Raw genomic sequence first — 24,958 nt, 5'->3', positions numbered from 1 at the left:
TTCCAGGTACGAGGGGAGATGTACTAGTTTATAGGACAAGTAAGGATCCTGTTTTCATGGAGTTTACATCCTAGATAGATAATAAATAACACCCTATTTAAAACTCAGAGCAGGGCATTGGCGAGGGATGGATTGGGAGTTTGGGATTAGCAGATGCAAACCAGTGTATACAGAATGGATAAACGACAGGTCCCACTGTACAGCACAGGGAACTATATTCAATATGCTCTGATAAACCATAATGGAAAAGAATATGAACAAGAATGTGTATATATGTATATTAATATATATATATAACTGAATCACTTTGCTGTACAGCAGAAATTAACACAACATTGTAAATCAACTATACTTCAATAAGATAAATTTTAAAAACTCAGAGTGATAAGAGCAATGAAGAGAATTAAAAGAGGGCAATGCCTGAACTGTACACCTAAAAATGATTAAGACGGTATGTTACTTGTATTTTATCGCAATACAAATTTTGAGAAAAATAGGAAACTGGGCTCTAAACAAACAAACAAAGCAAGAGGTTGGTGTATTCACCATTTGGAAACCAACATGGTAATAATTGTTTCAAGCAAGAAGCATCACTGTATGCTAATCTATTGGGCAAAACAATGATGACAAACAGGATGTTTACACAGTCTCAGAGTGCATCCCCGCAAGGTACTTCATAATTACAAGAGATGAATAGTAACGTGACAGTAGAGAAGACTGGCAGTGTGTACCACCTGACAGGGTGCTCAGAGAACACAGCAGCAGCTCACTGCTAGTCCTGCCAAGAATGTACAGTCTGAACCTCATCATGAGAACACATCTGACAGATCCAAACTGAAGAACATGCAGTGAAAGAACTGGCCTGGATCCTGAAAAGATGTCAAGGTTACGAAAGATGAAGGAAGACTGTGGAACTATTCCAGGCTGCAGGATCCCAAAGAGAAATGATCCTGGATGGAAAATTGGACCAGGAAAAAAATTGTTTTATTTTGCTCTAAGAGAATATCAGTGGAACAATGGCAAAAGTTGAAGAGTCTGTAGATTCAGTAATAGGATTGTACCGATGTTAATTTTTCTGGTTTCAATCATGGTATTTGGTTATATAAGAGAATGTCTTTGTTTTTAGGAAACACACACTGAAGTACTTAGAGGTAGCTGGGAAGCATTAGGTTTGCAGTTCACTCTCAAATAGTTTTAAAAAATTATGTGTGTGTACAGATGTAAATATATGTATGTATATTATGTATGTAAATGCATATATACTGAGAGAGAGAATGCCCTCGGAAGAGCCAATACTTAGGATGAGTTATAAATGACAAGAAGGAACTAGCCAAGGAAGACCCCGTGAAAGGGCAGTTCAGGCAGAGGGAACAGCTAGGGCAAAGGCCCTGAGGCTGGAAAGCACTTGGTGAGTATAAGGAGCAGAAAGAACTCCCGTGTGGCTGAAGCTGGACTGAGTGGGCAACGGAGCAAGTGCTGTGAGATGGGAGCAGAGAGGAGTTTTGCCTTTTTTCTAAGAATAACAGGAAGCACTAATGCGTTTTACACAGGATGGGGAGATGATGGGGACTGGACCAGAGCATGGGGGAGATGGAGAAAAGTACGTGCATTTGGGATTGTTTAGGAAATTAAAAAATCAAACAGGATGTGGTGGTGACCTGGACGTGCCCTCTGGTTCTCTTCTTTCAAGCTTTGGATCTGAATAGAACTGAACGTAAGATTTCAAGTGAACTGTAATGTGCCCCTAACCCATCCTTGCTATAGGTTTGGTTTTGTTTTCTTTATTATTCCCACACCCCTTTTCCAGACAGTGCCACAAAATACAGACCAGAGACAGAGCAGATTGCCACTGTGGGAGGAGCCCTCAGGAGTATGGAAATTATACTTAGATGTAAGGGCGACTGGTCTCCTCCAGAGGCACAGGCCCCATCTCCGAGGTTAGCATGGTGTTTCTAACATCCCAGCACAAAGCAGGGAAGTGCCATGTGCTGGAGACCAGATCCCCCTCTACAGCCAGACCACTGCTTCAGAACACTCCCAGCCAGGGAAAGCAGCTGTCTGTGCCGACCCAGAGATTGCCTACCCCTCCCTCTTGAGAAAGACAGCAGATGTTTTTCTATAATGTCAATTACTCCAAGGAATGTCATCATTTTTATGATTAATCAGTTGCTGAGTGTATACCCAGGGACATATGTCAGGTGGGTATCCAAGGACAACAAAAGACCCTGCAAAGAGGAGATAAAATGAATGCAGCCCTATAGCTGATAGAGAGACAGATTAACTGGGTATATTACACAAATATCTCTCCATGTAGACTATGGCCCAAACAAGGACTATTTTAACCTAAATTCACCGTGAAACAAAATCGATTTTTAAAACCTATAGGTTGTGTAAATTGGGGGGGAAAGTTGTGAATAATAAATATCCCCTTGACACAACTCGAATAATAATGAGCTGGGGAGTCTGCAACAGTGATTGTCACTTATAAAATAGCACCCAATAAATAAAAAATAGCTTTTATGCTTAAAAGGATTCTTCCGAGAAGGAATCAAATCCAACAGGAGTATTCTACTTGCATTCTGAGGCCCAGTTCAAATGTCAATCCCTTGTGAAGTTTTCTCTGATCTCTCGAGTAGAATGAACAGGCCTCTCCTCCAAGCCCTTCCAGCATCATCAGTGGGGAGTGGAATTATTCATCATGGTAAGTCTCTCTGAGGAGTCTCTTCAATTTCAGTACCTAGCATACTACTCAGCTCCCTTCTCATTCTAGAGCCTTAAATATGATGCAAATATGAAAAGGATTAGTAGTAATAGAGCTGCTAACACTTAGGGAACAGCGCGTGGGGCCAGGCACTAATACCATGCAATCATTCTTTTAATCCTCACAATAACCTACATGAAGTAGGTGCCACCAAGATGAGGAAACTGAGCAAGAGAAGTGAAGAGATGTGTCCAAGGTCACACTGCTAGTAAGTGGGGACAGTCAGGATTCTAATTCAGGCATTCTTACTCTGCCGCCTCCCAGATGGGGGTGAGATGAGAAATCACTGGCCTAGGAGTCAACATAGCTGGGGTCAAGTCTTTATTTGGTAATTTACCAGCCTGCGAATACCCACTGAGCCCTCCTGGCCTGCAATCCCAGAGTTTCAGGTCTCATCCACACCTACCTGCAAGACAGCAACTGCCCCCTGGCTGGGCTTCCCACCACTGAGCACAGCCTGGGGCTTCTGGATTAGCATCCGAGCCAAATATATATATATATATATATTTTTTTAATATAGAATACTGATAGTTTATTTTATTTTTTAACATCTTTATTGGAGTATAATTGCTTTACAGTGGTGTGTTAGTTTCTGCTTTATAACAAAGTGAATCAGTTATACATATACATATGTTCCCACATCTCTTCCCTCTTGCGTCTCCCTCCCTCCCACCCTCCCTATCCCACCCCTCTAGGTGGTCACAAAGCACCGAGCTGATCTCCCTGTGCTATGCAGCTGCTTCCCACTAGCTAGCTATTTTACATTTGGTAGTGTATATATGTCCATGCCACTCTCTCACTTCGTCACAGCTTACCCTTCCCCCTCCCCATATCCTCAAGTCCATTCTCTAGTAGGTCTGTGTCTTCTACCCATAGCTTTTAAAGACCAAATGAGGCACTGGGCCAAGTGCTAAGATGCAGCAAAGGCATAGCAAATGGTCCAGGAATGAAGAATTCAGAAGTAGATTCAAACAAGGAAGCCAAACCTCAAGATTACAATCTAGAGCTCTACGGCATGTGCTCTCCCATCATGCCACTTTCTCTCCCATCATGCCACAGCACAATCACTCAGGCAAGAGAAACTCATTCTGCCTTTTGCTACATTACCCTTTTTTTTATACCTTCTACACACGTTTTATGTTCCAGGGATAGTATCTCTTTATGAGTCGGTGGCTTGGAACCACTTCCAATTTCAGACTGACTGACCTCTCTGAAACATTACTCAAGGATAAACAAATTGTTTCCTTTGCACTCAGGGGCATTACAATTTGAAATTCAATATTTTTGTACACCAGATCAACCACCAAAATGGTACAAGGGCATTTGCTCCTTTCAGCCTCTGCCTTCATATCACACTGGATATGAGGCCAGTGTGACCTATGCTTTCTTAGAAATTCATAATGGCATAAAATTTTTATGAGTTTAAAAAAATCGTGACATGTTTTTGCTGATAGGAAAAACAGGTATTTTGACATCCCATATTGGTTACCTCCACCCAGAACGAAGGAGACAGCTTGTATTCATAGCAGAAAATGGAAGATAGCATAATCTGTGTGATTGTTTTCCCCCCAGGCCACTAGGCCCTCACTTGTGAAGAATATTCCTGTGCTCAGGTTTGATGATCTGATTTCCTTATCATGTGGGTCCTTTCCTCCTCCTCACTCAACCACAGAGGTAAGATTAGAAATGTCACAAACTGACGCAGAGATCAAAAAGAAGCCTCTTTCGGAACCTGTTGTTTGTCTCTGTATCTTCGACATTACTGTTTGCTGTATTCGTCAGGCTAAGCTAGGTTATGCTGCAGTAATGCCTCCTTCCCCCTGCCTGTGCTCTCCCTGACCACACAAAGTAAAGGAGAAGCCTCCTTCTCCTACAGGAGGCCCGTCATCGTAGGCCCTACCTGGAATTGGAGGCATGTGCTTTAGCTCTCCTGGAGATTAGAATGTGCGGCCACAGTGGCGATCACTGAAGACCTTTGCCACCTACGAGGTTTCCTGGGCCACAAGGCAGCATCTATTGCCTCTAAGAAAGTGAAAGCCTCTGTCTTTTTGCTGCTCTAATTGTTGGCCAGAAGAACTGGTGATATTTCTACAGTGCATTCCAAGTGTATTACTTTAAATATGGCAGCTATATATTTAAGGGATTTCGGGTTGTTAGAGAGGGAAGGTCCAAAATCCATTAGAGCACATTGAAGAAAATGAAATTCGTTTAGGAGTGCAAATACACATCAAGCCATTAAATAATTTAAAAGGCACTTAGTGTAGCAAGGAGCCATACAAGTACGGGCACTCTTAAGCTGCTTGAGATGTTCTAAGTGAAAATGTTTGGCAGGACTAAATCTGAAGGCTGATGCGAAAAACCTGAAATTCTGTAGGAAGCATTCTCTTGTGAAGGACAGTGGGGACAAATGTTTAAGAAGGGCGATCTCCTGGTCACTAATGTCATGGGAAATTGTGTGTGTGGCAGTCACTGCCAGCTACCCATGCGATATTCACCCCTTCTTTCTTACTAACAGAACTTCAATTTTATCCAAGGTACAGTGTGCCCCCTCAACCTCCATTTCTCAGCCTTCCCTGAAGCTAGAAGCAACCATTTGATACAGTCCTAGTCAATAATGTGTGAGCAGAAATCAGCAGGGAATTTCTGGGCAAGTGTAAGTTCCTGATAGAAATGCTATCCCTTCTCCCTCAGCACTTCCTCCTCCTTCTCTCTGCCTAGAAGCTATTCGGTTGACCAAAAAGTTCAGTCGGGTTTTTCTGTAACATCTGATGGAACATCAACAGTTGGGAGATTGGAAACGGAGTAGCTGGTCTGCAAACTTTCAAGAGGAAGAATACCACCTACGAAGCATGGCACAGAAGAGAGACAGAAGGAGCCTGGCATGTTGATGATACCATGAGCCACTGAGCCAACCCTGGGCTGCTGAACTCTGAACTTTCTAAGTGAGGGAAATAAACCCCTATTGGACTAAGCTACTGCAGTTGGTTTTCTATTTCACGAAGTTGGAGGTAATACTTAATCAATATAGCGCGTTAGCACAGACAAAGAATTCCCTGTCCAATAAACTTTGGAATTGGTAGGGTAAACCCAAGTCCTTGTAACAGGACTTTTCCCAACCATTTATATCCTAGATGCCTGGTGATGCTTTGAGAGGAGGATAAAATACGGGGTGCCCCAAACGCTCTTGACCATGGAAAATTTTGTTTCATGTTACATTCCCTGAGAATAGTGCTCTACCAGATATACTTTGGGAAACAGTGTTCAAGGTGCCTTCTTCCTCCCACTTCTCTCCCCCCTCCCTCCCTCCAAGGCTAAGGAAACAACATGTCTTTGTAGGGCATACAAGTATAAATTCTTAGCGAAAGTTAAAACATAAAATCATCGTAACTTTGCTTGCTGGGTTGAATAGTGAGTGCCTCCCCCACATACTGTGACTATGTGACCTTATTTAGAAATTGGGTATTTGCAGAAAGTTAAGATGAAGTCATAGGGGTAAGGATGGGCCCTGAATCCAGCGGCAGGGTTGTTATAAGGAAAAGGAGATTTGGACGGAGAGGCACAAGGGACACACAGACACAGAGGAGAAGGCTATGTGACAGTGGAGGCGGAGATGGGAGTGATGCAGCTGCAAAAGCCAAGGAACACCAGGCATTGTGGGCCACCAGCAGTAAGCAGGAAGAGGCAAGGAAGGCTTCTTCCCTTAGAGCCTTCAAAGGGAGCACGCCCTGCTGACACCTTGATTTCAGATGTCACCCTCCAGAACTATGAAAGAATACATTTCTGTTGTTTCAAGGTATCCAGTTTGTAGTATTTTTGTTAAAGCAGCCTTAAGAAACTAATATACTTTGTAACATTATAACAAAGTTTAAATAGCTGTAATTTCCCCCCCTGTATCCAGGGCTGAGAATTAAGGATAGATGGAGGCCTAGACTCTAGAGAGCCTGCCTCAGCCCCACCCATCTCCTCGACCATATTTTAGATTCTTGAAAGGAATTTATATTTTTCCTGTCTCTTTTCCTTGAAATCAAATAGCCTCTTGAAAACTCTGCCATTAAAAAAGGGAGAAGGTGACATTTAGAAAGAAATGCCCTGAAGAGCAGCTTGTCAGGAACCCGGATTTGCAGTTATTACAGACGGCTACACCCTGGGTCAGTGCCTTGTCTTCTCTCAGCTCCATTTGCCTGAACCTACGACACCATCAGGGGTGGGGGTGGGGGGAGGTGGGAAGGGTGGACTGGAAGATCTCTACAGCCTTTCCACCTCGACAGTCTGGAATTCCGGCGGCAACGTTTCACGTATGTGACATCTGACACGTTACTCAGAAACATAAAGACAGATGAGTTCATTTGTATATAAGAATCTTACTTCCTAGGATATATCTTTGAACTGAACTAGAGAAAGGAATGCAATTTTATGTTTGGGGTAATGTTTGCCTTGGCATATTGATTCTTTAGAGAAAGATATAATAGAAATTGATAGGTAATGAATGTGGGTCTTCCTTTCCTACCCTTAAAAGAAACTCACACTTACAAAATGAATTATTCACATTATAAAATATGTTGTTATTTTATGAACAAGTTTACTAAATATTTCCTTTAAAATAAACAACAGAGAAAATAGTGACTTCACCTGCTCTCTCCCAATCTAAACAACCCAAGATCCTTCAGACTTTCTTCATCTGAACTACTTTCCATCTATTTGACCATGTACTTTGTTTTTTCCTGAACCCCAGCCACTTTTCATAATACATTGTAAGTGTGATAACCAACACAGAGCACAATACTCTCAAAACTGAACAATGCACAGAAAGCTTAGGAAAAGAATACATCTTGAAGCCTGAAGGCCATTTTCTCAATGTATCCCACAGGTTACAGAAAATGCAGTGCTGTCATAAGAAATGAAAGAATCCCTGCTTTTCACAGGGACACACAAGATACAATGTCTTTGTAAGGTACATCATGATATTGTAATTATCAGACAAAAATGTTTTAAATGAAAATAGGCCTTGTCAAAAATGGTTTGAGGAAGCCAAAGAGATTATAAATTCTGTAACACACACACTTTGGACATTTGCCTGTGGACATTTGCAATGTGATTTGTGCTTACCAAGGACACAGACACCTTAAAATAAGACACTGTCCCCCTAATTATCTAATTATATCAACAGCACTATTGACTCTTACATTGACAACAAAGGAGAAAAATAAGCCAAAATAATGAATTAAGTTTTTTAAAGTCATAAACTGCAGGTCTATGTAGGGTTACCTAGTTATAAGTTTTCCTCATTCAAAAAATGAAATTAATAATCCCATCTACCTTATAGGGTTGTCATGATAACTAGATTTAAATACATATAAGTATAAATGTATAGCATTGTCTTAGTCTACTTGCGCTGCTATAACAAAATGCCCTAGGCTGGGTGGCTTGTAAACAACAGAAATTTATTCCTCACAGTTCTGGAAGCTGGGAAGTCCAAGATCACATCACCGGCAGATTCAGTGTCTGATGAGGGCCCACATCCTGGTTCGTAGAAGGCTGTCTTCTTGCTGTGCCCTAATATGGAAGAAGAGGCAAGAGAGCTCTCTTGAGAGTCTCTCTGGGGTCTACTTTATAAGAGCACTAATCTCCATTCATGAGGGCTCTGCCCACTTGACCTAATCACCTCCTAAAGGTCCCACCTCCAAACACCATCACATTAGGGATTGGGTTTCAACATATGAATATTGGGGAGATGTAAACATTCAGTCTATAGCAATCATTAATATACTCTGACATGTAGAATGTACTCAATAAATGCCAGTTACTACTATTATTATGGAGCCAAGTGGAAAGATTTGGGATATGTTTTAGAGAATTGAACCAATGGAATTTTCTGATGGATTAGACAAGGAAGTGAAGGAAAGAGAGAAACCAAGGACAATTCCAAGATTTTTGGCATGAGCAACTGGGAGGATGATGTAATGCAGAGAAAAGTGGGTTTGAGGAAATATCTCAGGAACTATAACAGGGTCATGTGAGGTTTGGTTTGAGATGCCTGCAAGATATCCATGTGGAAATGTCAAGGAGGTCATTGGGATTACAAGTCTGCAGCCTCACCACTCAAAGTAAGATCCCAAGACCAGCAGCACAGCATCACTTGGGAGCTTGTTGAAAATGCAGAATCTTAGGCTCCAGACTAATGAAATCAGAATCTGCATTTTAACAAGATCCCCAGGTGGTCAGTATGCACATTAAAGTTTGAGAAGAACTAAGCTAGAGTTCTGGTGAGAGAGAGACTTCGAAGTCATCAGCATTTAAATGGAGTCTGAAGCTAACGCCTGGATGAGCTCTCCTAGGGAGAGTCTGTAAGGAGACTACATGGCCCCAGGTAGAGCCGTGGGGCTCTCCCACATTTAGAGGTCTGGTAGGGATGAGGGGAACCACACAGAGGAAGAGGAGGAACAGCCAGTGAGGCTACGGGAAATCCAGGAGAGTAAAAGGTTCCGGAAGGCCAGAAAATGGAATGTTTCAAGAAGTGTTCAACTGTGTTGAAGGCTGCTGATGGGTCAGGTAAGATAAGAACAGGGTAGAGGCCATTAGGTTTGGCAACGTGGAGGTCATCAATGACCTTGACAAGAGCAATCTCAGTGGTATAGAGAGGACAGAATCCCAAGTGCAGACAGTGAGGAAGAAGAAGGGGGACAGGGAGCAAAGGCAACTCTTGCAAGTTTTGCTGAACACATAAAGAGAGAAATGGGGTAGTAGTTGAGATGCTTACGTAGGAGATACTAGAGCATGTCTGACTACCAAGGGGAATGTTGTAATTGAGAGAGGCAGAGAGGGAAGGCGATGATTCAGAAAAGGGAAAGACCAGCTGCTGGGGTAGTGTTTTGAGGTGAGAGGGAAGGGGCCCAGAACCCAAAAGGAAGGACAGCCTCTGACAGAAGAACTCAGCTCATTGCTTCTGGTTCTCAATGAAGTCAGAGGCACCCAGCAAGGTGGATGGGGTGGGGAGGGAAGGAGATTTAGAGAAAGGAGGAGTGAAGTAGTCATTTTGGAGAGTGGGAAAGTAAGTGCCTCAGGATTGCCAGGTAGTCGGGGAGGTTTTTTGAGATTTTTGGCTATGCGTTTAAGAAAACCCGCACTTTCCCATAACATGCTTCATTCCTCCAAAAACGTCCTACCGTAATGCATGAGCCATAAATTATGAGAAAGTGCATCTTCTCCATCCATTCTCATTATTCTCGTAAGCATTTTATTATGTTAAAGGTCACCATCAGCAGAGCAAGGCTAGACAAGGAGTCATTGCAGAGCCACAGCAAGACGGTGAGACAAAAGGACAGATGCCTTCTATCCCCTCCCTGAGATTTATGGCTGGGGGTGACACAGGAATTAATGACATGAAAACACGAGATGCCTCAAGAGAGGAAGTTTTTCCTCCTCGTCTCACAATTCACAAGAAGGGCTAGGAGATCCCTCATGAGACTAGTTGGTAAACAACACCAGCTACTGTGAATTGCCTTTAATTGAGTTTTGAACAAGCCCCAAGTCAATAATGCCTCCTTGGTTACCGCCCTTCCTGCTTGGAAACCAAACTCATTGAACAGTCACATAATTCTTTGCAGCACCCACTAATCCAGCTACATACGCCCCATTTCTGCGATCCCAAAATCAAAAATCTAAAGCCTGCCTTTCCCGGAGCACACAGCACTCACAGCACACACCTCACGCACTCAGCACCTGCACGCAGTATACATGGCCTCCTTGTGCCCTACAGCCACCTCTATTTTCACTGTTTCAAAAACCCATTGCCTTGGGAGTACACACCCTCCAACTAGACTTCCCAGCACCCCTCCTTTGGGCTAGACTCTACCGCTCTCCTGGTCACTCGTCTCGATCACTGATGACTTCAGCTCCTTCCTGGCTGACCGTCTTCCCCTCCATCACTATCCTTACTCATTCCTGATGATGTCGACTTCAGCCTCCATATCCATGCAGTGACACACCCAACACCCAACCTCACATTTTCTTGGCCTCTAGAGCCAATGATCTCTCCTTTCAACCCAGCCTCAGCCACCCACTCCCATGGGCACATACCCTAGATTTTGCTGTCACCAGCAAGATCACCACCTCCCCTATCTGGAGTTCACATCCTATTCCTTGACCATGCCCTTTCAGCCCACCTACTCAGATATCCCTCCTCTAAGAATTCAGTGTCTCCAAGACCTCCTACTCACTTTCTCACCCCAAAATCCACCCTTCACATCCCTTCTTTTCTAGCTTAAATTAACTACTCCAGCTGGGTAACCACTTTGCAAAACACCTCTAACCCCTCTGTCCTCCACTATTCTCACCTCGCAGAGCCCCACCTTTGGTCAAACCCTACATGACCTTGCTTCCAGTGTGCATCTGAGCACTTGACCCTTGCACACAACCGTGCAGACTGGGCTCACTTCAAAGTTCCCACCACACCTTTCAAATGATTTCTTAACATTGCCAGGCAACCTGCCTTTCCCCCGTGTCGACTCTTCAAGAGGATCATTTCCCACCTTCTCATCTCCCCTCAATTCTCTCCCATACCCTCCTCACCCCCACTCTCAGCCAATGGTGTCGTCTCAAATAGCATAATGAAATGCTTGCAATCAGCCCACGCTACCTCATCCTCCGACCCAATCCCACTAACCCACGTGAGTCAGCTCAGTGTCACCTCCCCAGAGAGGCCTTCCCTGACCACTCTGGCTAAAGCAGCCTCCTCTTGTCACTCTGTGTTTACCTGATTTATCTTCTGCATAACAAGTATCAGTGCCTGGCACCATTCGTTTGTTTGCATGTTTAGCATCTTTTCTTCCTAGAGGGTGACCTCCTAGTTTGCCCTGGCATTCCCAGCATCTGGAACAGTAGCTGCGCATAGAGGATGTTCAGTAAATCCTTGTCAACTGACTGACTGATATTCGTAGTTAAACCACGCAAACCTACCTACAACGGTAATAAATCACTCATTGCTGCTAGTATACCTCAATCATGGTAAAAATGTTATGGTAGAATACACATAACATAACATTTACCATCTTAGCCATTTTTAAGAGTACAGTTCAGTGGTATTAAATCGAATCATAATGTTGTTCAACCATCACTACCATACATTCCATAACTCTTTTCATCTTGAAAAACTGAAACTCTATAACCATTAAATAATAACCATCCATTGCCCCCACGCCAGCCCCCAGCCACCACCATTCTACTTTCCATCTCTATGATTTTGACTACTCTCAGTACTTCGTATAAATGGAGTCATCCAGTGTTTGTCTTTCTGTGATTGGCTTATTTTACTTAGTGTAGGTCCTCAAGGTTCATCCATGTTGTAGTATATGTTAGAATTTCCTTCTTTTTAAGGATGAATATTATTCCATTGTATGTATATACCACATTTTCCTTGTCCATAGATGGACACTTGGGTTGCTTCCTTCTTTTAGCTAATGTGAATAATGCTGCTATGAACATGGGTATACAAATATCTCTTCAAGTCCCTATGTCAATCAAATTTAAATATACATTTTCTTGAACATCTTTTATTTAACCTTTTTTCCCCTCCCTTCACTCACCCCCCAAATTAACAGTAGGGCTGCTATCTTGGCCAAATATATCTATTTTAAAGAGGTATTGGGGAATTCCCTGGCGGTCCCGTGGTTAGGACTCTGGGCTCTCACTGCCAAGGGCCCAGGTTCGACCCCTGGTCAGGGAACTAAGATCCTGAATGCTGCACAGCACGGCCAAAATAAATAAGTAAATAAATTAATAAAATTACTATCCCTCTACTCTACCATCAAAACAACTCCTCTTTAAAAAATAAAATAAAATAAGGAGGTATTTACTGACTAAAAGTATAAAGACCAGAACTTGGAGTAAGCAAATTTTTAAAAATGGAATCAATATTAAAGCTGTCTTCCTCCCTTCCTCTCTCCCTCCCTAAGGGAGCAGCCCCTCATAGTACAAACCACAACATCCTCCAGAGAAGAGCTCCAGAAGCAGCCTGTGCAGCAGGGAAGGATCAGGTACCCTGGTCCTGAAATCAGCCCCCTGACATCACCTTCCTCTAAGCAACTCTCCCCCAGTCTCCCATTCCACACCCCCTGTATGCTTCTGCTTCCCCTTTGAGACTAAGGGAAAATCCTTTCCCTGTTTACCTTAGAATGGCAGAGACTTCCTGACATTTAAAAGACAAGAAACAACAAAAAAGAGATAACTGTGGCATTTAAGCAAATGAAAAGATGCTCACTGGCATTGATCATTAGGTAAATGCAAATTAAAAACACAATGAGATACTACCCCACACTTATGATGGATAAAATTTAAACAACAACAACTAACAATACCAAGTGCAGAACAACGAGAACTCTCATACATTGGTGGTGGGAATGCAAAATGGTACTGTCATTTTGAAACCTTTTGGCAGTTTCTTATAATGTTAAGCATACACTTACCACACTGGAATCCCACTCCTAAGGATTTACCCAAGAGAACTGAAATCTTGTGTTTATACAAAAACCTGTAGGCCAATATATATATAGTGGCTTTATTCACAGTCATCAAAATCTGAAAACAACCCAAATGTCCTTTAGTGAGTGAATGGCTAAACAAATTGTGGTACAGCCATCCAAAGGAATATACAAAAAGGAGGGACTATTAATATCGTAACAACATGGTTGACTCTCAAAAACATTAGGCAAAGTGAAAGAAGTCAGACACAAAAAGCTACACTGTATGATCCCATTTTTATGACATTCTGGAAAAGGCAAAGCCAAAAACAGATGGGTGGTTGTCAGGGCTGTGGGTGGAGGGAGAAGATTCACTACAAAGGGGCATGAGGGCCCTTTTTCTACTTTGATTGTGGTGGCGGTTACATGACTGTATATATTTGTCAAAATTCATAGGACTGGACTTCCCTGGTGGTGCAGCGGTTAAGAATCCGCCTGCCAACGCAGGGGACAGGTGTTCGAGCCCTGGACCGGGAAGATCCCACATGCCACGGAGCAACTAAGCCCGTGCGCCACAACTACTGAGCCCGTGCTCTAGAGCCTGCAAGCCACAACTACTGAGCCCACATGCCACAACTACTGAAGTCTGTGCACCTACAGCCCGTGCTCCACAACAAGAGAAGCCACCACAATGAGAAGCCCGTGCACTGCAACGAAGAGTAGCCCCCACCCGCCACAAGTAGAGAAAGCCCGTGCACAGCAACGAAGACCCGATGCAGCCAAAAATAAATAAATTAAATTTTTAAAAAATTCATAGAACTATACATCTAAGGAAGGTGAATTTTACTATATATAGCATATAATATCATATATAACATATTATCTTAATAAGTTTGACTTTTTAAAATAAAAAGCACAAGTAAACAAATTAAAATGTGACCTTCTGTATAATACTGGGGGACACAATAGTAAATAATACCAGCAATACAAACAGCACCAGAAAAAATCATTTTTAAAGAACTGGTTTCTGATCCTATGGTAGTGGTGTACAGTGTGTACAATGGAGATTATAAAGCAAGAATGGAGAGCTTCTTCTCAAAATCTCAGTAACTTTGAAAGACTATTTTAGCAGGTAAAAGGTAATGGAGAATCTCAAATAGGAGAGACACCAAGATAGTTGCAGATCAGCTTGTGGACTTGCTCTGCAAATCAAAGCCCCTCTTTCTTGTCCTTGCTCCTCATTTCCCAACGGACTTGACCTTTCTGGGGCTGCAGCCACCCATCCGTAAAATCCTGGTGAACCCAATTCACAGCAATAAAAACAAAGCTCCCTTACATAACTAAAGCTATAGATCTGCTTTAGAACAATGTTAGCTTAATTAAGTATTGCCTTCTGGGTGTCCCAGTTGCAGAATTTATGGATTTTTGTCCCACTATGATAAGTCAACTTAATAGATTTGTCATTTAACAGTATTCTCTAGCTATTTTCATTTTGTGTTTGAAGTTGACTAATGGTTAACATCATGGTTAAGATGAAAGGCTCCAATTTTAATAAAGCAGCAAATAGTACAAAACAGTAGACATTCTTTAATTATGAAAAATGTTGAAAATATACAAAATTAGAGGGCACACCATAAGGAACCCCAAGCACCCATCACCTAGCTTCAGAGGACACAGCAGTTTGCCCAGGAGAGTCCAGTATATGCCTCCGGTTGCCAAGTAATTATTAATAGCACCTCCTTTCACTCTAAAAGTGCCAGTTTAGGTGATAGATTACACTCAGCCTCAACAATTATTAACTCATGAGCTATTTTAGTACACCTCCAACCCCACTCATCCCCCAATAAGAAAAAGATTCTTTTGAGACAAATCCTAGACATTGTATCATTTCCTCCATAAGTATGATAGACTTTGAAAAGGAGATTTTAATTCTTTGACAGCCTTAACTTGATATAGCTTCAGTTCAGAAGTAAATATAACAAATAGTGGCTTCAAAGCTGCTAACAGTTTTATGACCTGTAACTTTAACAGAGTTAAGATATATAAAGCAGGATCCCCAAAACTGTTTTCAGTCTTAGCTATCATTGCTAAGACTGAAAAATGAAGCAATAATCTCCAAATTAGATGAAAACATAGAGACAACTGAAATTTCTTGTGCATCATAACTCCAGATTTACTTTCTGAACAAAGAACTGTTGGCACCCACAAATCCTTGCTTCTCATCCAGGTAAAAACAAAAACAAAAAACAAAAAAAACCCAGCAGTCCCTCCCCTGTGAGAATACAATCCGTTAGTTCACTTTCTCTGTGAGTTCCTTACTTTCTAGGTCTAAATCAAATGTACTGTCAACTCTGACAAATGATCTTCCATAGCACTCGGGCAAAAAGTGTGACCCAGGTTTCTAGGAGACCTTTTCATCTTCTCTTAATTTTCATTTTTATCCCAATCGCTTTTAGACTATTAGCCAAACTCTTCTAATGTGCCATTTCCACTTTTCTGGGGTGTCTAAAGAGAAACAACTGAGCTCATTAGAACTGTATGTAAACTAAAAGTTAATCATCGTTGAGTAGGGGTAGAGGAATGCTTCAATGTTTCTGGACTATTCCAGATGGGAGAACATATTGGAATTGAGTTGATGGGCCCTGCACCTATTTGAAAGCATTTTCATAACCGAGAAAAGCAAACCTCACCAGTGTTTGAATTTAAATCATGGCCATGCCAATAGTTTATCACTATTATGCATGGCTTGATTGAAAATTAATACCTTGGCTTCTAATTCAAGATGGCAGGCCTAATCCCACCTATCACTATGTTTTTCTCTCTTCTTAGACTCCATTAAATTGATAATAAGGGAATAAAAATACATAATCCCACAATGACAAAGTAAAAGCAGATCATTAACAGAGAAGAGATTTCAACATGTTTCTGGAGGACAAAAAGCAGATGGAGAACTGGTGACTAATGGTTGAAAGCATAAGAAGCCTCAGCCTAGATTTCAGGCAGAGGATGTTGGAACCAAGGAGGCAGATGATCTGTCTGGCAGAGCCCTAAAAATGTCCTGGACTCTGAGATGGCAGGTGTTATGGAGGGGAGGAATTAAAAAGAGAATGAACACAAGGGCACAAATTGCCGTCTCTATACAGAGCAGGGGACCCTGCCCACCCCGTCTCCCACCCCCAGAACACAGTGGTTCACTGCCAGGCAGACAGCTGTAGTTACCTCTGTATCTCAACCCAGTATATATATACTGCTGTTTCTGAATGTATCAACTTGACTTCTGGGTGAGTCTTCTTAGAGAAACTGTGTGCACTGCAGGGGGCGAACTAGAGCAGCTCTGACGGTGCCGGTGCCCTCAGAGTAACAGAATCCATTTGAACTTCACCCTGCAAGCATTTTCCACTTAGTGGTCCAAAGGGTGAGATATTGGAGCCCCTGAGAAGGATATGAAATCCTAGCATATTACTTATCGTGAACAGTGAGAAACAGCAACCCAGTTGGATAATGAGCACATTAAGAGTTTTCATCATTTAGAACTACCTTATAGACAAATCATAGAAATCAACTATGGCAATGGAACAGAATGAATATTTTATCAATTTTGATAATGCAAAAGTAAATGTACAGCTAGAGGGAAGGAGGAAGCAGTCAAGGAGAGGTGATGGTACAGCCTTATCTTCCAGAGTAGAGTCAAGTGACCCAACCAACAGTCCGTGGAATGAGAAATCTGGTTTTAATAAATGCATTGTCTAGTGTGGCAGGGAAAACCAGAAGGCAGTGAAGGGATGTAGGTGTGGTGTAAATAAACTACATCCTTGACTTTCATGGCAGAAAGTCACTAGATGATGATCAAAGTCGATAAATTCAGAAACGGCAGTACACACATATTATTTTGAGATTTTTGAGAAATAACTATAGCAGAATGGAAAACACAGCTAAAATTGGTTCTCCTGTGGAGAAAGCATTTGGGGTGGGGCAGAGATTGTTGCTTTCTGTTAGAAGCCCTTCAGTCCTATTTGATTTCTTAACTATACACGTGCGTTGCCTTAAAAACAATAAAAATTGGGGGACAGGTGACGAGGAAGGAAAAATAATGGTATGTTTTATGAAATACAATAAAGGAAGTCTCACGCAATATACGGTCGGAACAAGCATGGAATGGGTTAAGCTGGATGCTGCGTAACTATGGTAACAGATGTAGCTAATTTAGGACACAAATGAGGGTGTTGGAAGGATCTAAGAGAAAGGTGGTTCGAAGAGGGGAGAAGGATAAATTCTAAATAAAGGAATGCTGAGATAACCAGGATAGATGCTCTGCCACCTGACACAAGTAAAGGTGGAAAGAACTGAACCTGCCCTCACCTTTCCAGTGTCTTTTCACCATAGATTTTTACAAATAAAAGCCAAGAGATCCTTATATCGGCGCCATGCAGAGTAAAGAAAGCAAACACGATGAAATTCATACTCAGTAAAATAATTTGGGTGGAAAATCATGTCCGTTAAATGAAATTCTGTCTCCATAAAGCCCCCATGCGTTTCAAAGTTTAATAACTTCATTTGTTCTTCGAGAAAAACAATTTATAAATGACATTTAAATGCACATGTATTGGCTTTCCCTTCAATAAAATGATACACAATTAAGCATATGTAGTTAACTACCCCTTTCAAGATTCCACAGAAAATTACTGCAGGAATATAAAAATAGGAACAAATCTGCATCACTTCTGGTTACCAGGAAGACTGCCATCCACGTGGTGGAATCTGTGAGGAATCGACATCTTTGTAACATCGATTCTTCCCATCCAGGAACATGACATGCGATTTCTGGAGTAAATATTGGTAGTTCCTATTTTCTGTGGAAGTTGTCCATTTCATCAAGACTTTCACATATTAGGATACAATAATGCATAGTGTTCTTATGATTTCAAATCTCTTCTTCTCCCCTTCACTCCATATATCATTTCTAGTGTTGTTATTTTTTTTCTCTTTTCTTTTAATAAGGCTTGCTAAAAGTTTGTCTGTTGTGGAGAGGGGGAATGTCCAGAAAGATGGTCCAGCCTACATCTCCAGGGAAGGAGATGTAAAGCAGTAGAGGTAGGTATGGAATTTGGGCTTTATCCTGAGGGTAGAGGAGTGACAAGATTCGATTTTTGTTTTGGAAAGATCACTGTGGATGGATGGAGGGAGGTTGGGTTCCATGTAGGGCATAGAAGCGGGAAGCTCTGCAGTAAGCCAGAGTTCTAGCCTGACATTATGGCTGTCTGAAACAGGAGGCCAAGCAAACTAGACTAGCAGGATGGAGGGCAACCTCATCAACCTAGGGACCAAGGTCTAGCTGGACTTCATGGAAGCTACTAGGACTGGAATCACTGTGGCCACCTCAAGGGAGCCAAGTGGCTTCTCTAAATTGGCGAGAGGAGTAGGGGGATGACCCATGATCTATCCTCACGCTAACACCCTCCCCTGTTTGTCCTAATATGGCTACCAGCCCTGAGGTTCCAAGTCCTCACAGGTTCATGCCTGGTCCAATCAGTTGTCTGTGTGTGGGGATGGGGTGGAGGGTATCTAATGGTCCTTAGTGCTGCCATTCACAGAAGCCAGAGGGATTTGCTACTTGGCTTGATAAGTTCTTTCCAGCCACTTCAAGGCTGGGCCCAGGGAAGACCATTCTAAATATTGTATAGAGCACTGAAATTTGTTTTCTGGCTACCACATCCTAAACTCCCTAACCTTCAGGTCCTGCTTGGGTTGCTTGAGGGTTGAGGTCCTGGGTCAGATCAAGTATGTTAGGGATATTTACTGGTGGCCCAAGTGGCATTTATTTATATACTTATGTATCTTTATGTTTAGCCGCAACTGTTGGGTTGACTTGAACCAACCTGGTTTGAAGCTTTACTGGGGGCTCCCTGGGCACATGTCAAGACTGGGTCCAGACACTCAAGGTGGAAGGTGCTGAAAGAGTTCCTACAGCCACCCTCTCCCTGACCACATCACAGCCCTTCCAGGCCTTTCAGGCCTGGAGCTTAAGGATTATTCTAGGTCTCAACTGGGAGAACACACCTGCCTCTTCCCAGGAGAGTTCCTTATTGAATCATGGGCTGGCTGTTGTTGGTTGGCACCATTTGTACCATATCTTCTTCTTAAAGAATATGAGCCTATTGTCTGTTCTCTTGCTGTTCTCTAAAACTAAAATAGATCTGTCTTCCTTTGCCTGGCACTGTCCCAATTTTAGCACTGAAAGCCCCCCATCCCAGGAAACCCACCAGTCCTGGGCAACCAGGTCCTAAGTAACACACCATCAAATAACTGTGTGTGTGTGTCTATATACATGCATATGTCTGTGATAAGTGTATATCAAAAGGAAAGCAATCAAAAATATGATTATAGTGGGAGACTAACATACTTCTTGTAGTCTCTGACAGATCACCTAGGTACAAAGAAAATTTTAAAACAGATTTGAACAATATAATCAGTAAACTTGTTTTAATCCATACAATCAAACGTTGTACTCCATAGAGAATAGGCTTTCTTTTCACTTCACTCAATAACATTGGCAAACCTTTGATTTGTAGCTTATACTGGAAGATAGACCAGGATGAATTTTTGCTGGAAGCTTGCCATTCTTTGAGTCCAGGGGATTTTGCTATTGTTGTTGAAGACAGAGGCAAGTTTTGTTATTACTGCCTTAAAATTCTTTCAGACTAAATCTATGGCAGGTAAGATATAGAGAGTCAAATTTGGGGCTGCAATCTCTCTTCTAGATTCAAAATTCTATTCCAAGAATCTTGGGTCTGTCAAAATGCTTGAATTATATAGCTCAAAATGCTTGAACTATATAGAAATCCCTTTTGAAGGAAAAAAAAATATCTCATGGACCGAGGGTTGACCTAAGTCACTTTTATTAAAATATAACTTAAGTATGTACACTCATAAAGACCCGTTCAAATACTTACACTTTATACCTTTTATAAAACTAGAATGCCAAAACAAATGTGCAAATAAATACAACTATCCAACTTAAAAAGGTCAGGTTAATAAAATTAATTTATTGCAACAGATAATACTGTTTTGCTGAAACTAAAATACCATTTGGGTTTAACAATAGAAAGATATAGCTGCAGGTCTAGTTACTACATATTACCATTATCTGAATTTTTTACTTCAACATATTAATGCAAACAATACATAAACAATGCAAAACAATATTAATAACCTCAAAAATGTATTTGCTACTTGAAGATAATTCAGATATCATAATTTAAAATGCTGATATCATACCATCCTGGGGTACCTACATAAATGAAGTGCCATTTCACACTAATAAAAATAGTATTAATTGCTAACATTTATTGAACATAGATATGCCCCAGGTATTTCACATGTAATACCTGTAATCCTCACAATCTTACTGTGAAATCAATAACACATATTTATCCATATATTATGATAGCAACAGAGAGGTTGAGTAACTTGCTCAAAGTCTCACAGCTAGTAAGTGGAAAAATGGATCTGAAGCCAGGCAGTCTGGCTCCACTCAACCATTACACCAAATTGCCTGTCTCATTGCTTTGGACATAAGGTACTTATTGGGAGGTTGCTAAATCTGCACTAAATGGAGATCTAATCCAATTATTCTAAAACCAGCAAAAGCAACTTTTTCATTGTGCTTTTACTACAACACCTGCTGCTAATAAATTGCTGCAATTTGGTCCATACAAAGGTGGAGCTGGCCCGAGAGCTTCATTCCTTGACTGTATAGCAGCGGTCACCAGATGCTGTTCTCTTTTGAGTCTAGCGAGCCTGTGCCCTGGGTGGACTCACCACTCTCCCCATGTGGCTCGATTTAAACTCCCCTTCCCCTTATCGGTGCTGGGGCTCCAGCCACCAGGCCTGCTCCTGGCCCACATGGGAAGTTACAGAGGCAAACAGAGGCCCCAGCATTGCTTTGGGGGTTGCCATCAAAATGATCCAGAACACGGTTTTAATATTTATTATTGAAGATTATCAGTGAAATAAAACCACTGAATTTTAGGGAATACACAGACCTCTCAAAATACATATATTCTCAGAACCCCAGGGATCCAAGAGACCTGTGGGGTAATAGCAGGATCCCTCACACTAAGGGACACTCTAAAAAAGGCTGAGTGAAACCCATGTGTCTGATGAGGGCATGATTTAGGACATCTTTCCAAACACTGCATCATATCTGAAAAAAGTTCCTTTCTGCTCTTAGAATCAAGAATTGTTGTGCTTCCCTAAAGAAGTTTTTATTTTGTGTTTTTATGTCTGGACACGTGACATTTTGTGTTTCATGCTTTTCCTGCACAGCTCTTTAAAAAAAAAAAAATCTTTATTGGAGTATAATTGCTTTACAATGGTGTGTTAGTTTCTGCTTTATAACAAAGTGAATCAAATATACATATACATATATCCCCATATCTCCTCCCTCTTGCTTCTCCTTCCTACCCTCCCTACCCCACCCCTCTAGGTGGTCACAAAGCTCTGAGCTGATCTCCCTGTGCTATGCGGCTGCTTCCCACTAGCTATCTATTTTACATTTGGTAGTGTATAGAAGTCCATGCCACACTCTCACTTTGTCCCAGCTTACCCTTCCCCCTCTCCACGTTCTCAAGTCCATTCTCTACGTCTGCATCTTTATTCCTGTCCTGCCCTTAGGTTCTTCATAACCATTTTCTTTTTTTTTTAGATTCCATATATATGTGTTAGCATACAGCATTTTTTTTTCTTTCTGACATACTTCATTCTGTATGACAGACCCTAGGTCCAACAACCTCACTACAAATAACTCAATTTCCTTTCTTTTTACAGCTGAGTAATATTCCATTGTATATATGTGCCACATCTTCTTTATCCATTCATCTGTTGATGGACACTTACGTTGCTTCCATGTCCTGGCTATTGTAAATAGAGCTGCAATGAACATTGTGGTACATGACTCTTTTGAATTATGGTTTTCTCAGGGTATATGCCCAGGAGTGGGATTGCTGGGTCATATGGTAGTTCTATTTTTACTTTTTTAAGGAACCTCCTTATTGTTCTCCATAGTGGCTGTATCAATTTACATTCCCACCAACAGGGCAAGAGGGTTCCCTTTTCTCCACACCCTCTCCAGCATTTATTGTTTGTAGATTTTTTGATGATGGCCATTCTGACTGGTGTGAGGTGATACCTCATTGTAGTTTTGATTTGCATTTCTCCAATGATTAGTGATGTTGAGCATTCTTTCATGTGTTTGTTAGCAATCTGTATATCTTCTTTGGAGAAATGTCTATTTAGGTCTTCTGCCCATTTTTGGATTGGGTTGTTTGTTCTTTGATAATGAGCTGCATGAGCTCCTGCATAGCTGTTATCACAACTTGTAATCAGATACTCAATTTCGAGATTTCTCCGTGATTGTCCATTTCTTGCATTTGGCTGTAAGTGTTGTCAGGGCAGAGACCATGTCTGTCTGCCTCACCCCTTTGTTCCCAGCACTTCTCACAGAATCTGTGTGGAGTAGGTCCTCAGTGAATGTTTCTTGAGTGAACAAGTGAGTGAATGAGTCAGTGAATAAATAAAGCATGTGAACCGTAGGCTGATCAATTTCCCTTTTTGTATGAGCTGCTAGAAAGTTCAGAGCTGGATTTGTTTGCCTCTCATATGTTTGTATTTTGCATTAGCCCCATTCTTAATACAATTTTATGTCTTTACCTTTCGTTTTCTTTTTCTTCCCATCTACTTCTAAGTTAGTCTGCCTTGCTATATTTTATGAATCCCTGTAAACTGTCTTAAATCCCTTGTAGAACACGGTAGGTGATAAATATATTTATCAGTCTTTTTATATGTATTTAAAATCTTAACCCTAAACCCTCTGCCAACAAACACACTTGATCACCTGTAAACTCTTAAGAATAGCTGAGATTTACTAATTCCAGCACCATATTGATATTTAAAGTAAATTCAACTCAAACCTAGAAACCACATGCAGTGCCTCATTTCTGGCAGTGTTGTATATTTTGTATGTGACAAGCACATTTCTAATCAGGCGAGACAATTGGGTGGACAAGGAAGAGCATAGGGCTTGCTACAAAAATGGTATGGATTTTGGATCAAAGAGTGAGTCTCCAAAAGGTATTGACATCATACTAATAATGAAAAGTCTGCTTTTACTGTGTCCTTCTAGGGGTGGGGGTGTGGGGAGTGAAGGTAAGTGTGTGTGGGGGCGGTCTGAGCAGGATCTTGGTCCACAGGCAGGATGAAGGTAGAATATTATAAAGAAATATATAAATATTAAATAGAAATATTAAATGGCCTAGCCCCTTTTAAAATCTGTAACATATACTCTTCATATGTCAGTGAGAGGGGTGACTTGCAAGTCTGAAACTTCACAGCTCTCTCTTCCTTGGTCAAACTCATTTAAAATTTAAAGCACTTTCACTTCAAATGTTACCAACTATTTTTCCCTTAAAATAAAACATCATTTTCAAATACCATTAACGAGGACATACCTCACCGCACAAGTTCAACATCTCCTGTATCTCCACCAGATCCACACCCTAGATGTGAGAGGCCTTCCCCATCATTTGCTCCTGCCAGGACGCAGGGAACCCCTCATTTGGGGTTAGTCAGAAAGCACAAAACATCCCTTTAGGAAATTGAGATTTGATTTCTAGTATTAATAAGGCTCATTTGAGTCAGTTGAATCTTAGCCGACAAACTGCAAGAGGAGGGAGGAGTAGGCGTAAAGAAACAGATGGGTGATAATCATGTGTCAAAGATAAAGGACAATTTTCAAAAGAATTTGATAGGGTGTGGGCTTGGGGGCTTTCCCCCCCTTATTTTCTTATCTCTCTCTGTCTCTGTCTCTCTTTCTCTCTCTCTCCCCACCCACCCGCTTTTTTCTTTTCTTTTCTTTTCTTTTTTTCTCTTTCTTTTTTGTCAGGGGGTGGAGATTAGAGAAGAAAAGAAAGGGGGAGAAAAGGCAAGACAATAGGCTAGACCCGAGCGCCCGATCAGCATCCTAAAGCAGTCTGCCCCTCCCTTCCCCGCAACACCAGGTAAACTGGCTGTGGTCGCGATTTCAAAACAAGCAGACGATGGCCCCCGCCTCGCGGGTGGAGCGTGGCCTCCTCCTGGGTGCAGGAGGGGAGGGGAGACAGGGGAAGAGAGGGGAGGGAAGACGAAATCTAAGAGATGAACAGCCTGGCCCGATTTCCTCGGGGACAGTGGCCTTTTTTCCCTCCAAAGTGGTGGAGTCGCATAAAAATTCAAACCCCCTGGGGTCCGCTCACGTGCCAGCGGCCCTCCTCCCAAGGCAAGCTGCTGCCGACGCCGCACCTGCTAGTCCCGCAGCTGCGGCGGCGCCACCGCGATGGCGAGGCCCGGGGAGCGCGCCCAGCCCTGCCGAGCGGGTCCCGCGGCTCCCCGGGAGGGCGGCGGCGGAGCGCGGAGGGAAGGGAGGGGCGGCCCCGCGAGGCGAGGCTTGCCGCCCGCCAGCCAGCCCGGACCGAGAAGAAAGCCCCACCTGTGAGGCACTGCGCTCGGGGCGGGTGGGTTCGATCTTCCCCAGGCAGAGGCCAGCGCTTGGCAGCCCACTTTCCAAAGAATCTCCAGTGTTACATCAGCAACAGAAACCTTTAGGCATAAAGCACAGACGAGGGGAAGGGCTGCCTCGCAGACGCACTCACTAACAGACGCTCACCGATCTGGACCAACCAGCTCCCGTTCGGTAGAAGGATGCTGTAGG

General features: G+C 42.2%; 1 protein-coding gene across 5 annotated transcripts in view; it reads right to left on the bottom strand.

The window, feature by feature from the left end:
* ADD2 (adducin 2) overlaps positions 1-24,958 on the bottom strand; it is a 111,223-nt gene that overhangs the window by 85,719 nt on the left and 546 nt on the right. For 2 of the 5 annotated variants that reach the window (XM_067007437.1, XM_067007440.1), the window contains exon 2: positions 8,214-8,314. The exons of 2 other annotated variants lie outside the window; for them this stretch is intronic. The gene's annotated coding sequence lies outside the window, so the exon portion shown is untranslated. Of the gene's footprint in view, positions 1-8,213; positions 8,315-24,736; positions 24,842-24,958 lie in introns of those variants that run through there. One more of the 5 variants, XM_067007439.1, reaches the window with a different exon arrangement.

This window comes from Kogia breviceps, chromosome 11 (assembly GCF_026419965.1).
Source record: "Kogia breviceps isolate mKogBre1 chromosome 11, mKogBre1 haplotype 1, whole genome shotgun sequence".
Taxonomy (NCBI): Eukaryota; Metazoa; Chordata; class Mammalia; order Artiodactyla; family Physeteridae; genus Kogia; species Kogia breviceps.
The sequence above is the reverse complement of the archived record's forward strand: the minus strand, read 5'-3'. Positions and strand labels throughout refer to the sequence as shown.